Here is a 13,740-nt window from a genome sequence, read left to right as displayed (position 1 = left end):
GTATGTTCCTATTCCCATTTTCTTAAATAGTTTATGTTTGTTATTGTAGGTATTTTCCTTCTCTTGTGTTTCTTGCCTAGAGAAGTTCCTTTAGCATTTGTTGTAAAGCTGGTTTGGTGGTGCTGAACTCTCTCAGCTTTTGCTTGTCTGTAAAGGTTTTAATTTCTCCATCAAATCTGAATGTAATCCTTGCTGGGTAGAGTAACCTTGGTTGTAGGTTTTTCTCCTTCATGACTTTAAGTATATCCTGCCACTCCCTTCTGGCTTGCAGAGTTTCTGCTGAAAGATCAGCTGTTAACCTTATGGGGATTCCCTTGTGTGTTATTTGTTGGTTTTCCCTTGCTGCTTTTAATATGTTTTCTTTATATTTAATTTTTGATAGTTTGATTAATATGTGTCTTGGCATGTTTCTCCTCGGATTTATCCTGTATGGGACTCTCTGTGCTTCCAGGACTTGATTAACTATTTCCTTTCCCATATTAGGGAAGTTTTCAACTATAATCTCTTCAAATATTTTCTCAGTCCCTTTCTTTTTCTCTTCTTCTTCTGGGACCCCTATAATTCGAATGTTGGTGCGTTTAATGTTGTCCCAGAGGTCTCTGAGACTGTCCTCAGTTCTTTTCATTCTTTTTTCTTTATTCTGCTCTGCAGTAGTTATTTCCACTATTTTATCTTCCAGGTCACTTATCCGTTCTTCTGCCTCAGTTATTCTGCTATTGATCCCGTCTAGAGTATTTTTAATTTCATTTATTTTGTTTTTCATCATTGCTTGGTTCCTCTTTAGTTCTTCTACATCCTTGTTAAATGTTTCTTGCATTTCCTCTATTCTATTTCCAAGATTTTGGATCATCTTTACTATCATTATTCTGAATTCTTTTTCAGGTAGACTGCGTATTTCCTCTTCATTTGTTAGGTCTGTTGTGTTTTGACCCTGCTCCTTCACCTGCTGTGTGGTTTTTTGTCTTCTCATTTTGCTTATCTTACTGTGTTTAGGGTCTCCTTTTCACAGGCTGCAGGTTCGTAGTTCCCGTTGTTTTTGGTATCTGTCCCCAGTGGCTAAGGTTGGTTCAGTGGGTTGTGTAGGCTTCCTGGTGGAGGGGACTAGTGCCTGTGTTCTGGTGGATGAGGTTGGATCTTGTCTTTCTGGTGGGCACGTCCACGTCTGGTGGTGTGTTTTGGGGTGTCTGTGGCCTTATTATGATTTTAGGCAGCCTCTCTGCTAATGGATGGGGCTGTGTTCCTGTCTTGCTAGTTGTTTGGCATAGGGTGTCCAGCACTGTAGCTTGCTGGTCGTTGAGTGAAGCTGGGTCTTGATGTTGAAATCGAGATCTCTGAGAGATTTTCGCCGTTTGGTGTTACGTGGAGCTGGGAGGTCTCTTGTGGACCAGTGTCCTGAAGTTGGCTCTCCCACCTCAGAGGCACAGCCCTGATGCCTGGCTGGAGCACCAAGAGCCTTTCATCCACACGGCTCAGAATAAAAGGGAGAAAAAATAGAAAGAAAGAAAGAAAGAAAGAGGATAAAATAAAATAAAATAAAATAAAGTAAGATAAAATAAAATAAAGCTATCATAATAAAAAATAAGAAAAAAATTTTTAAGAAAAAATTTATTGAGAAAAAAATTGGTTTATTTTTTTAAAATATTTTAATTTTTTAAAATAAAAAATAAGAAAAAAATTATTAAGAAAAACATTTATTAAAAAATTTTTTAATGTTTTAAAATAAAAAATAAGAAAACAATTATTAAGAAAAAATTTTTTTAATTTTTTAAAATAAAAAGTAAGAAAAAAATTATTAAGAAAAAATTTATTAAGAAAAAAAAATATTTTAAGTAAAGAAAAAATAAAATAAAATAAAACGGACGGACCGAACCCTAGGACAAATGGTGAAAGCAAAGCTATACAGACAAAATCTCACACAGAAGCATACACATATACACTCACAAAAAGAGGAAAAGGGGAAAAAATAATATATCCTGCTCCCGAAGTCCACCTCCTCAGTTTGGGATGATTCGTTGTCTATTCAGGTATTCAACAGATACAGGTACATCAAGTTGTTTGTGGAGCTTTAATCCGCTGCTTCTGAGGCTGCTGGGAGAAATTTCCCTTTCTCTTCTTTGTTCGTACAACTCCTGGGGTTCAGCTTTGGATTTGGACCCGCCTCTGCGTGTAGGTCGCCTGAGGGCGTCTGTTCTTTGCTCATACAGGACAGGGTCAAAGGAGCAGCTGCTTCGGGGGCTCTGGCTCACTCAGGCCGGGGGGAGGGAGGAGTACAGATGCGGGGTGAGCCTGTGGCGGCAGAGGCCAGCGTGACGTTGCAGCAGCCTGAGGCGCGCCGCCGTGCGTTCTCCCGGGGAAGTTGTCCCTGGATCACGGGACCCTGGCAGTGGCAGGCTGCACAGGCTCCCGGGAGGGGCGGTGTGGATAGTGACCTGTGCTCGCACACAGGCTTCTTGGTGGTGGCAGCAGCAGCCTTAGCGTCTCATGCCTGTCTCTGGGGTTCGTGCTGATAGCAGCGGCTCGCGCCCGTCTCTGAAGCTTGTTTAGGCGGCGCTCTGAATCCCCTCTCCTTGTGCACCAGGAAACAAAGAGGGAAGAAAAAGTCTCTTGCCTGTTTGGCTGCTCCAGATCTTTTCCTGGACTCCTTCCCAGCTAGCTGTGGTGTGCTAACCCCTTCAGGATGTGTTCACGTCGCCAACCCCTGTCCTCTCCCTGGGATCCGACCTCCAAAGCCCGAGCCTCAGCTCCCAGCCTCCACCTGTCCCGGCGGGTGAGCAGACAAGCCTGTGGCTGGTGAGTGCTGGTTGGCACCGATCCTCTGTGTGGGAATCTCTCCGCTTTGCCCTCCGCACCCCTGTGGCTGCGCTCTCCTCCATGGCTTCGAAGTTTCCCCCCTCTGCCACCCGCAGTCTCTGCCCGCGAAGGGCCTTCCTAGTGTGTGGAAACCTTTCCTCCTTAACGGCTCCCTCCCACTGGTGCAGGTCCAGTCCCTATTCTTTTGTCTCTGCTATTTCTTTTTTCTTTTGCCCTACCCAGGTACGTGGTGAGTTTCTTGCCTTTTGGGAGGTCTGACGTCTTCTGCCAGCGTTCAGTGGGTGTTCTGTAGGAGCAGTTCCACGTGTAGATGTATTTCTGATGTATCTGGGGGAAGGAAGGTGATCTCCACGTCTTACTCTTCTGCCATCTTGCCCCGAACCCCCAAAATTTTTATTTTTGATAAATCAGTTTTTTTGGTAGTCACTTAAATATTATGCCTTAAGAAGTCCCTTCAAATAGTTTCCTAGAGTTCCCTAGCAGTAGAATTTTCTATGATGACAGAAATGTTTTATATCTGTGCTGCCCAACATGATTAGGTAGTAGCCTTCTATGGCTATTGAGCACTTCAGATTTGAGTAATATAACTGAGGGACTTAAATATAAAGTTTATTCACTTTTAATTAAAATTTATAAAGTTATACATGGCTAATGGCTACTCAGCTGGCCAGAACAGATCTAGACAAAGGGATTTGCACATATACTGGCCAAAATTTTTTGTCTTCACTCATTTCATGAGCATTAGGAATGAGGTCTTGCTTTAGCAGAGTTGTATTTTCTACAATATTTTTAAAGTTTGAATTACTGTTCACTTGATAGAAAAGAAAGAAGTTAAATAGAAATGCGTTTTCTTTTTACTTTACATTAATTCAGGATTAAACATCAGGCTTATGTGTTGTCAGTTTCTTTCTCTGAATATAACCAGTAACCAAAAAAAAGGGCAATGATAAATGCTAAAAATAAGACCAAAACAAAAAGCACATTATTTTGAGATACATATTTCCTTATATTTTTCTTAGAGGTTCATGTAAATTGTTCATTCTTGGTTATGTGCCTTCCATACTTTAATATAATATTCATACATTTTATCAATGGAAAACCTCTTTTATGACCACCATGTTTTCTTTTGTTATCTTCTTTTTTTTTTATTATATATATATATTTTGTATTGAAGTATTTTTGATTTACAATGTTATGCCACATCTTCTTTATCCATTCATCCAATGATGGATGCTTAGGCTGCTTCCATGTCCTGGCTATTGTAAATAGAGCTGCAATGAACATTTTGGTACATGACTCTTTTGAATTATGGTTTTCTCAGGGTACATGCCCAGCAGTGGGATTGCTGGGTTGTATGGTAGTTCTATTTTTAGATTTTTAAGGAACCTCCATACTGTTCTCCACAGTGGCTGTACCAACTTACATTCCCACCAACAGTGTAGGAGGGTTCCCTTTTCTCCATACCCTCTCCCAGCATTTATTGTCTGTAGACTTTTTGATGATGGCCATTCTGACTGGTGTGAGGTGATAAATCATTGTAGTTTTGATTTGCATTTCTCTAATAATTAATGATGTTGAGCATCCCTTCATGTGTCTACTGGCCATCTGTATGTCTTCTTTGGAGAAATGTCTATTAAGGTCTTCTGCCCAATTTACGATTGGGTTGTTTGTTTTTTTGTTGTTGAGTTGTATGAGCTGTTTGTATATTTTGGAGATTAATCCTTTGTCAGTTGCTTCGTTTGCAAATATTTTCTCCCATTCCGTAGGTCGTCATTTTGTTTTTTTTTTTTTATGGTTTCCTTTGCTGTGCAAAAGCTTTTAAATTTGATTAGGTCCCATTTGTTTATTTTTATTTTTATTTCTATTGCCTTGGGTCTTCTCTGCTTTTTCTTGTAGATCATTCATAAATACTTAGAGTCAAAACTCTAAGAGCTTCTTATTCCTCTTCACAGGCATCAGTTCTCTGCTTTGGACTTGCTACTAATACTTCTCTGATATTTTAAAACTAATTTTCAGGGGACCTTCAAGATGGCAGAGGAGTAAGAGGTGGAGATCAACTTCCTCCCCACAAATACATCAAAAATACATCTACATGTGGAACACCCCCTAAAGAACACTTATTGAATGCAGGCAGGAGACCTCAGACTTCCTAAAAGGGAACAGATGCTCTCAGGCGACTTACATGCACAGGCAGGGCCAAATCCAAAGCTGAACCCCAGGAGCTGTGCGAACAAAGAAGAGAAATGGAAATCTCTCCCAGCGGCCTCAGGAGCAGCGGATTAAATCTCCACAATCAACTTGATGTACCCTGCATCTGAGGAATACCTGAATAGACAACGAATCATCCCAAAATTGATGCGGTAGACTTTGGGAGCAACTGTAGACTTGGGGTTTGCTTTCTGCAACTAATTTGTTTCTGGTTTTATGTTTATCTTAGTTTAGTATTTAGAGCTTATTATCATTGGTAGATTTGTGTATTGACTTGGTTGCTCTCCTTTTTTTTTTAATATATATATATATATTTTTCCTTTTTCTCTTTTTCTGAGTGTGTATGTATATGCTTCCTTGTGTGATTTTGTCTGTATAGCTTTGATTTTACGACTTGTCCTAGGGTTCTGTCTGTCCGTTTTTTTTTTTTTTTTTTTTAGTATAGCTTTTAGCAGTTGTTTGTTATCATTGGTGGATTTGATTTCTTTCTTTTTTTTAAATACTTTTTTATTTTTAATAATTTTTTAATTTTTATTTTAATAACTTTATTTTACTCCATTTTCTTTTCTTTTCTTTCTTTCTTTCTTTCTTTTTCTTTTATTTTCTCCCTTTTCTTTGGAGCTGTATTGGTGAAAGGGTCTTGGTGCTCCAGCCAGGTGTCAGGCCTGAGCCACTGAGGCAGGAGAGCTGAGTTCAGGACATGGCTCTACAGAGACCTCCTGGCCCCACATAATATCAAACAGCAAAAGCAGTCACAGAGATCTCCTCTAAACACTAGGACCCAGCTCCATTCAATGACCAGCAAGCTACAGTGCTAGACACCTATGCCAAAAAGCTATCAGAGAGGAACACAACACAACCCATTAACAGACAGGCTGCCTAAAATCATAATAAATCCACAGACACCCCAAATCACACCACGGGACACAGTCCTGCCCACCAGAAAGAAGAGATCCAGCCTCATCCACCAGAACACAGGCACCAGTCCCCTCCACCAGGAAGCCTAAACAACCCAATGAACCAACCTTACCCACTGAGGGCAGACACCAAAAACAATGGGGAATACGAACCTGCAACCTGTGAAAAAGAGACCCTAAACACAGTAAATTAAGCAAAATGAGAAGACAGAGATATACACAGCAGATGAAGGAGCAAGGTAAAAACCCAGCAGACAAAACAAATGAAGGGAAATAGGCAGCTTACCTGAAAAAGAATTCAGAGTAATGATAGTAAAGATGATCAAAAATCTAGGAAATAGAATGGAGAAAATACAACAAACATTTAACAAGGACCTATAAGAACTAAAGAGCAAACAAACAATGATGAACAACAATAAATGAAATTAAAAATTCTCTAGAAGGAAGCAAGAGCAGAATAACTGAGGCAGAAGAACAGATAAGTGACCTGGAAGATAAAATAGTGGAAATAACTACCGCAGAGCAGAGTAAAGAAAAAAGAATGAAAAGAATTGAGAACAGTCTCAGAGACCTCTGGGACAACATTAAATGCACCAACAATCGAATTATAGGGGTCCCAGAAGAGGAAGAAAAAAGAAAGTGACTGAGAAAATATTTGAAGAGATTATAGTTGAAAACTTCCCTAATATGGGAAAGGAAACAGTCAATCAAGTCCAGGAAGCGCAGAGAGTCCCATACAGGAGAAATCCAAGGAGAAACACACCAAGACACATATTAATCAAACTATCAAAAATTAAATACAAAGAACAAATATTAAAAGCAGCAAGGGAAAAACAACAAATAACATACAAGGGAATCCCCATAAGGTTTACAGCTGATCTTTTAGCAGAAACTCTGCAAGCCAGAAGGGAGTGACAGGAAATATTTAAAGTAATGAAAGGGAAAAACCTACAACCAAGACTACTCTACCCAGCGAGGATCTCATTCAGATTCGATGGAGAAATTAAAACCTTTACAGACAAGCAAAAGCTAATAGAATTCAGCACCACCAAACCAGCTTTACAACAAATCCTTAAGCAACTTCTCTAGGCAGGAACACAAAAGACAGAAAAGACGTACAAAATCAAACCCAAAACAATTAAGAAAATGGTAATAGGAACATACATATCAATAATTACCTTAAATATAGATGGATTAAATTCTCCAGCCAAAAGATATAGACTGGCTCAGTGGATACAAAAACAAGAAACGTATATATGTTGTCTACAAGAGACCCACTTCAGACCTAGGGACACATACAGACTGAACATGAAGGGATGGAAAAAGATATTCCATGCAAATGGAAATCAAAAGAAAGCTGGAGTAACCATTCTCATATCAGACAAAATAGATTTTACAATAAAGACTATTACAAGAGACACAGAAGGACACTACATAATGATCAACGGATCAATCCAAGAAGATATAACAATTGTAAATATTTATGCACCCAACATAGGAGCACCTCAATAGATAAGGCAAATGCTAACAGCCATAAAAGGGGAAACCGACAGTAACACGATAATAGTAGGGGACTTTCACACCCTACTTTCACCAATGGACAGATCATCCAAAATGAAAATAAATAAGGAAACAGAAGCTTTAAATGACACATTAGACAACATGGACTTAATTGATGTTTATAGGACATTCCATCCCAAAACAACAGAATACACTTTCTTCACAAGTGCTCATGGAACATTCTCTAGAATAGATCATATCTTGGGTCACAAAACAAGCCTTGGTAAATTTAAGAAAATTGAAATCGTATCAAGGTGACATTGAGCATCTGATCATGAAACAATAAATATTGATGTGCCTGGAGCTACCCATCCTTAACTAGGTGTTATCAAGTCTACAAAACATAAGTTTGGATGGGTGGAGAAGCAATCCACCATAATATAGGAGTGACATATTTTCAATTGAGGTCCAGATGGTCCAGATGGCATGAATAAGTTACTTTTACAGATGGCACCAATGATCTTGTCACCTACGTCTGTTTCACTGATGTCTATCTTTTAATTTAAACCTATTTTCTCCCAGGTAGTTCCCAATGGCTAACTGAAAAAAGAAAAACAAAACAAAACAAAAAAACAGAGGGATTTGATTCAAAGATAGATTCAAACAATCTATGGTTTCCTGGCTGAAAATGAAATGGCTGTCACATATAAACCCACATAGGAGTGGCCCTGAAATATACACATAAGTGGAGAAAGTTGTAAGAATATGCTAGGATACTCATTTTGTATGGAGGAGATGGGACCTGCGTTATAAAAACGCACATGCTTCCTGGAGAGTAAAGGATGGCCTGAATAGTTTTTCAGGAACCTTGAAAAAAACAGCATTAGAAGATCATAAAAAATGAATTGGAGAAGAGTCCTAAAGGAGAGAGCACTAAGCATATGCACCCATGGAAGAAGAAGCTGTTATTCTGGTAGGGAGAGAACTAATATTTAGTAAAGTACAGTGGTCCCATTTCTGGTGATCTTCCTGGGCCCTGTTTTAGATCTGAATATACATCTCTACAAATGGGCTAAAGAACCTGTATTTTAAAATTTCTGCATCAAAGAATGGTCAGCTGATGCATGGCTCAGTGTTTGGAAACTCTGCCTTATGTAACACAACTTATTGATCAGTTTTTATCCTAATTGCAATCTTCAGGATAGACTTTAATTGTAGATATTAATAGCTCTCCAATTTCTTAACTCTGATAGTGAGAACTGTTAGCAGTACACTAGATGATATTTGAATAATAGAAAGCAAACTGGGACTATTATCACTTAACTTGAGAAATGTACCTCTAGTAAAATAGGTGGGCATAAATGTATTAACAGCTTTATTAATTATCATTAACATAACATAAAATTCATCCATTTAATGTGTACAATTCAATGGAGTTTTAGTATATTCTGAAAGCTGTGCAACTATTACCATAATCTAATCTTAAAACATTCTAAATACCTCAGATACACCTTAGCCAAAAGATAAAGTTTAATATAACCAGTGATAAATCATGGTGTTATTGTATAGCCCCCTGAGATGGGCACATCATCTCTGTGGTGTCCTTCCCAATAATGCATAACTCAACGCAGTCATGAGAAAACATCAGAAAAACACAAACTGGAATAATCTACAAAATAACTGGCCAGTTATTCTGTGAAGTTGTCTAAGTAATGAAATATAAGGAAAGGCTGAAGAACTGTTACAGATTGGAGGACAACTGAATTCAATATGGGATCCTGGATTATCAGAGAGAAATAGAAATTAGTGGGAAAATGTATAAAATCTGAATTAGTTCTGTACTTTAGTTAATAATATTGCATTAAGGTTAATTTCTTAGCTTTGTTACACGTTCTTTGCTTATGTAAGACATATTTTTTGTTGTTATTGTTGATATAAAAGGAAGCTGAATGAAAGGTGTATTGGAACTTTTTGTACTATTTATTTAACAGTATTATTGAGGTAAGATTCACATGCCATTTATTTAACCCATTTAAAGAGTGTAATATATGAGGACTACACTTTTACCACATACCTACCAGCAGTTGTTATTGCTGTCTTTTTTATTTCAGCCATCCAAGTGAGTGTGGCATTTTATTGTGGTTTGGATTTGCATTTCCCTAATGACTAATGATGCTGAACATCTCTTCATATGCTTACTGGCTGGTTGCATATCTTCTTTGGAGAAATGTCTATTCAACTCCTTCTTGCATTATTAAGTTGGGAGTTATTTATTGTCCTCTGTACATTATTCCCTTATCTAATATGTAATTTGTGAAAATTTTTTTCTGTCCTGTGTGTTATCTTTTCATCTTCTTGATGTCCATTGAATCACAAAAGTTTTAAATATCAGTGAAGTTCAATTTATCTATTTTTTTTCATTTGTTTCTTGTAGTTTTGGTGTTGAATCTAGGTAACCATTGCCTAATTAAAGGTCATTAAGGATTATTCCTATGTTTTCTTCTAAGAGTTTTATTGTTTTAACTATAAATCTATAACCCATTTGGGGTTAATTTTTTCATATGATGTGATGTGGCTAGCATCTTCAGTATATTTCAGTGTTGAATAGAGATGATAAAAGTATGTATCTTTTTTTTTTTTATTCCTTATCTTAGAAGGAAACTATTGGGCCTTCACTATTAAGTAAGATGTTAGCTACAGTTTCTTGGAGACTCCCTTTACCAGGTTGAGGACATTTCCTTCTATTGCTGGTCTATTTAATATTTTCATCATGAAAGGGTTTTGTGTTTTGTCAAATGCCTTTTCTGCGTCTATTTAGTTGATCATGTGGTTTTTGTCTTTTATTCTGTTAATATGGTATATTTTTGATTTTTGGAAGTCAGAAAACAGCTTCACATATCTGAGATGAATCTCATTTTGTCATGGTGTATAATGCTTTTTATAAGATACTGGATTCAGTTGGTTAGTATTTACCTATATTTATAATGATTATTGCACTATAGTTTTTTTCTTGTTCTGTCGTTTTCTGGTTTTGGTATAAGGGTAATGCTGGCCTCATCAAATTAGTTGGGAAGTATCCCGTCTTCTAATTTTGGAAGAGTTTATGAAGGATTGCTCTCAATTCTTTAAATATAATTTACCAAGCATTTGTGAAACCATCTGAGCCTGGGTTTTTTGAGAGAAATTAATCACTAATTCTGTCTTTTTAATTGCCATAGGTATATACAGATTTTCTATTTTTTCTTATGTCAATTTTAATAGTTTTATTAGGCAGAATAATAGCCCCATAAAAATGCCCATGTCCTAATCCCTGGGACCTAGCAAAAGGGAATTACAGATATGATTAAGTTGAGAGAATTTAGATGGGGAGATTTTCTTAGAATTATCCACGTGTGCCCAAGGTAATTACTAGGGAAAAGAGACAAGAAAATCAGAAGAGATATGAAGATAGAACCAGTACTTAGAGAAAGAATGGAAGATGCTATGCTTCCAGCTTCAAAGATTAAAGATAGGCTACTGGGTATGATTAATTTCCACATATTTGTGAGTTTTTCAAATTTTATTGTTATTGATTTCTTACTTAATTGTAGTAGCATTACATACTTTGTATAATTTCAATCTTTTAAAATTTACTGAGGATTTTTTTTTGGCCTAGAATGTTTTTTATCCTGGAGAAAATTTAATGTGTGTTTGAGAAGTTTTATATGTATTTTATTTTATTGAGTGGGGTATGCTACATGTCTGTTAGGTCTAGTTAGTTTATACTGTTGTTCAAGTCTTCTTTATATTATACTTAGTTGCTCTATCAATTATCGAAAGTGGCATATTAAAGTATTTAACTATTGTTGAATTTTCTATTTTTTAACTTCAAATTTAGTTTTTCTGTATGTAATTTTCTCTGTTGTCTGGCGCATATATGTTCAAATTGTTATATCTTCCTAATGGAATGCCCCTTTTATCATTACATTTATTTTTGATCAGCAATTATTTTTTGAACTTTTCTGATGCTTTATCTCTTCTCTCCTGTGAAACTTCCATTATATGTCTGTTGGCACACTTATCGGCATCCCACATTTCTTTGTCTTCATTTTGTGTGTGTGTCTCTCTCTGCCCTTCAAACTGAATAATCTATATTGATGTTTCTGCAAGTTTGCTTTTGTCAGCTCAGATTTATTGCTGAGTCACTTTAGTAGTTTTTATTATTATCATTGTGCTTTTCAATTCCAAATTTCTATTTGGGTCTTTTTTATTAATTGTATCTCACTTTTTTCATTTCTTATTTCATGAGATATAATTATCATATTTTCCTTAAAGTTTTTAAACATTTAGTTCTTTGCATATATTTATAACCACTGGTTCAAAATCTTTCTCTGCTAAATCTAACATATGAGCTCCCTCAAAAATTTTCTATATTGTCTGCTTTTTTTCCAATATGTGGATCACAATCTCCTTTTGCTTTTCATGTCTCATTTTAAAAAGTAAACATTTTAGATAATATAATGTAGCAACGCTGGGACAAATAAATACTTTATCTTGACCTCCAAGCCTTGTTGTAGTTGTTTGCTTGTTTTTGAAGATAAAGTATACTATAATAATTCAAGGAAGCTTACAGTAATCCTTACTGTAGTCACTGAAAGATTAATACAAAAATGTATAACTAAAAACTAATTGTGGTGATTATCAGTTAATTCAAAAGTAAGTAATGGATGAGGACATGAGCAAAGAAATAATGGGACAAATAGAAAACATATAGTAACATATGATAGAATTAAGCTCAGTTATGTCAAGAATTGCATGAAATGTTAAGTGTATTAAAATTATGAGTTAATTAGAGAGCCATTCAAAGAATTTGAACAGAGAATTGTTAACTGATAATTAGACACTGAATTAGGTATAGAATTTTCAGAAACCAGAACATAACAGACCTATAAACATTAAAAGGTTATGTAAAATTGTATCATAATTTTATAAAAATTATATTTTTATTCTTTATTATAATACTTGCATACTATGTATAATGATTATATTTTTGTTACTTTTATAATGTATGATCTTATTTGTATCTATGTGTACAAGCAAATATAATATACAAAATCTATTAAAAGGTGGTAAATTTATGATACTGGCAACTCATTTGAGATTAGATAACTGAAGAAACAGTTGAAGAAAGTTAATTAAAGAGAATATTTCATATGTAATAAGGTGGCTGGTGTTCGTAATCTAGAGACAAATTTCGCAGTGGTAGGCATTGGTTTAAAAGAAAATGGAGGTTCTATTGAGCTATTACAGATACAATATAGTCTTATCCAAGTTGAAACAGTGAGAAGAACAATTTTATCTTACCGAAAATTCAGCATCTCCTAGACTGGAAGGAGTTATATATTATTTTAAGTATCATATTATAGCATTTTTCATATAATAGACTCCTTCTTGATCTAGAATACTTAGCATTTACTTTCTTTAGCCTAACCTTTAGTGATCAATGATCAATCCTTTCTCCTGCTGTACTTATCAAATCTCCTTTAGGATACACATGTATATTAGAAAACCTTTTACAAAGAAGTTTCTCTATATTTGTGAATTTTTAATTGCTTTCTTTTTATTTATTTATTATTTTTTATTCCTATTACCCTTTTCTCTACCAAGGACCCAAACTTTTTCTGGCTCCATGATAATCTGTGTAGAGCAGCCTTCTTAGAAAATATGCATCCTAATGTCATCCACAGGAGAAAGTGATAGCCAACAAACTCCATTTGCCCTCACTGTGAGTCAATCAGAGATGTCACGGTGACCCTAAAACCAGTAATTCCCTTCTGACATCAATTCCTGACTCATGATGAATTCTAAAACTTCTGCCATGAAATGTCAGCCAAGTAATATAGCATTTTGGGGGAATAATGTTACAGTCTATTTTTCTTCTTCTATTGTGGTAAAATACACATAACAAAATCTACCATGTTAACTACTTTTAAGTATACGATTCAGTGGGATTAAATACATTCATAATATTGTGCCACCATTACCACAAAGTATGTCCAGAACTCTTTCATATTGTTAAATTAAAAGTCTATACCCATTAAACAATAACTCCCCATTCTCCCTTTCCATCCAGCCCCTGGCAACCATCATTCTACTTTCTGTCTCTGATTTGGACTATTTTAGGTACCTTATATAAGTGGAATCATACAGTATTCTTTCTGAGACTGGCTTATTTCACTTAGCATAATGTCCTCAATTTTCATCCATGTTGTAGAATGTGTTCTACATGTGCAACATATGTAGGATTTTTAAGGCTGAATAATAT

The sequence above is a fragment of the Eschrichtius robustus genome, chromosome 4 (genome assembly GCF_028021215.1).
Source record: "Eschrichtius robustus isolate mEscRob2 chromosome 4, mEscRob2.pri, whole genome shotgun sequence".
NCBI lineage: Eukaryota > Metazoa > Chordata > Mammalia > Artiodactyla > Eschrichtiidae > Eschrichtius > Eschrichtius robustus.
Note: the sequence above shows the minus strand (reverse complement) of the source record.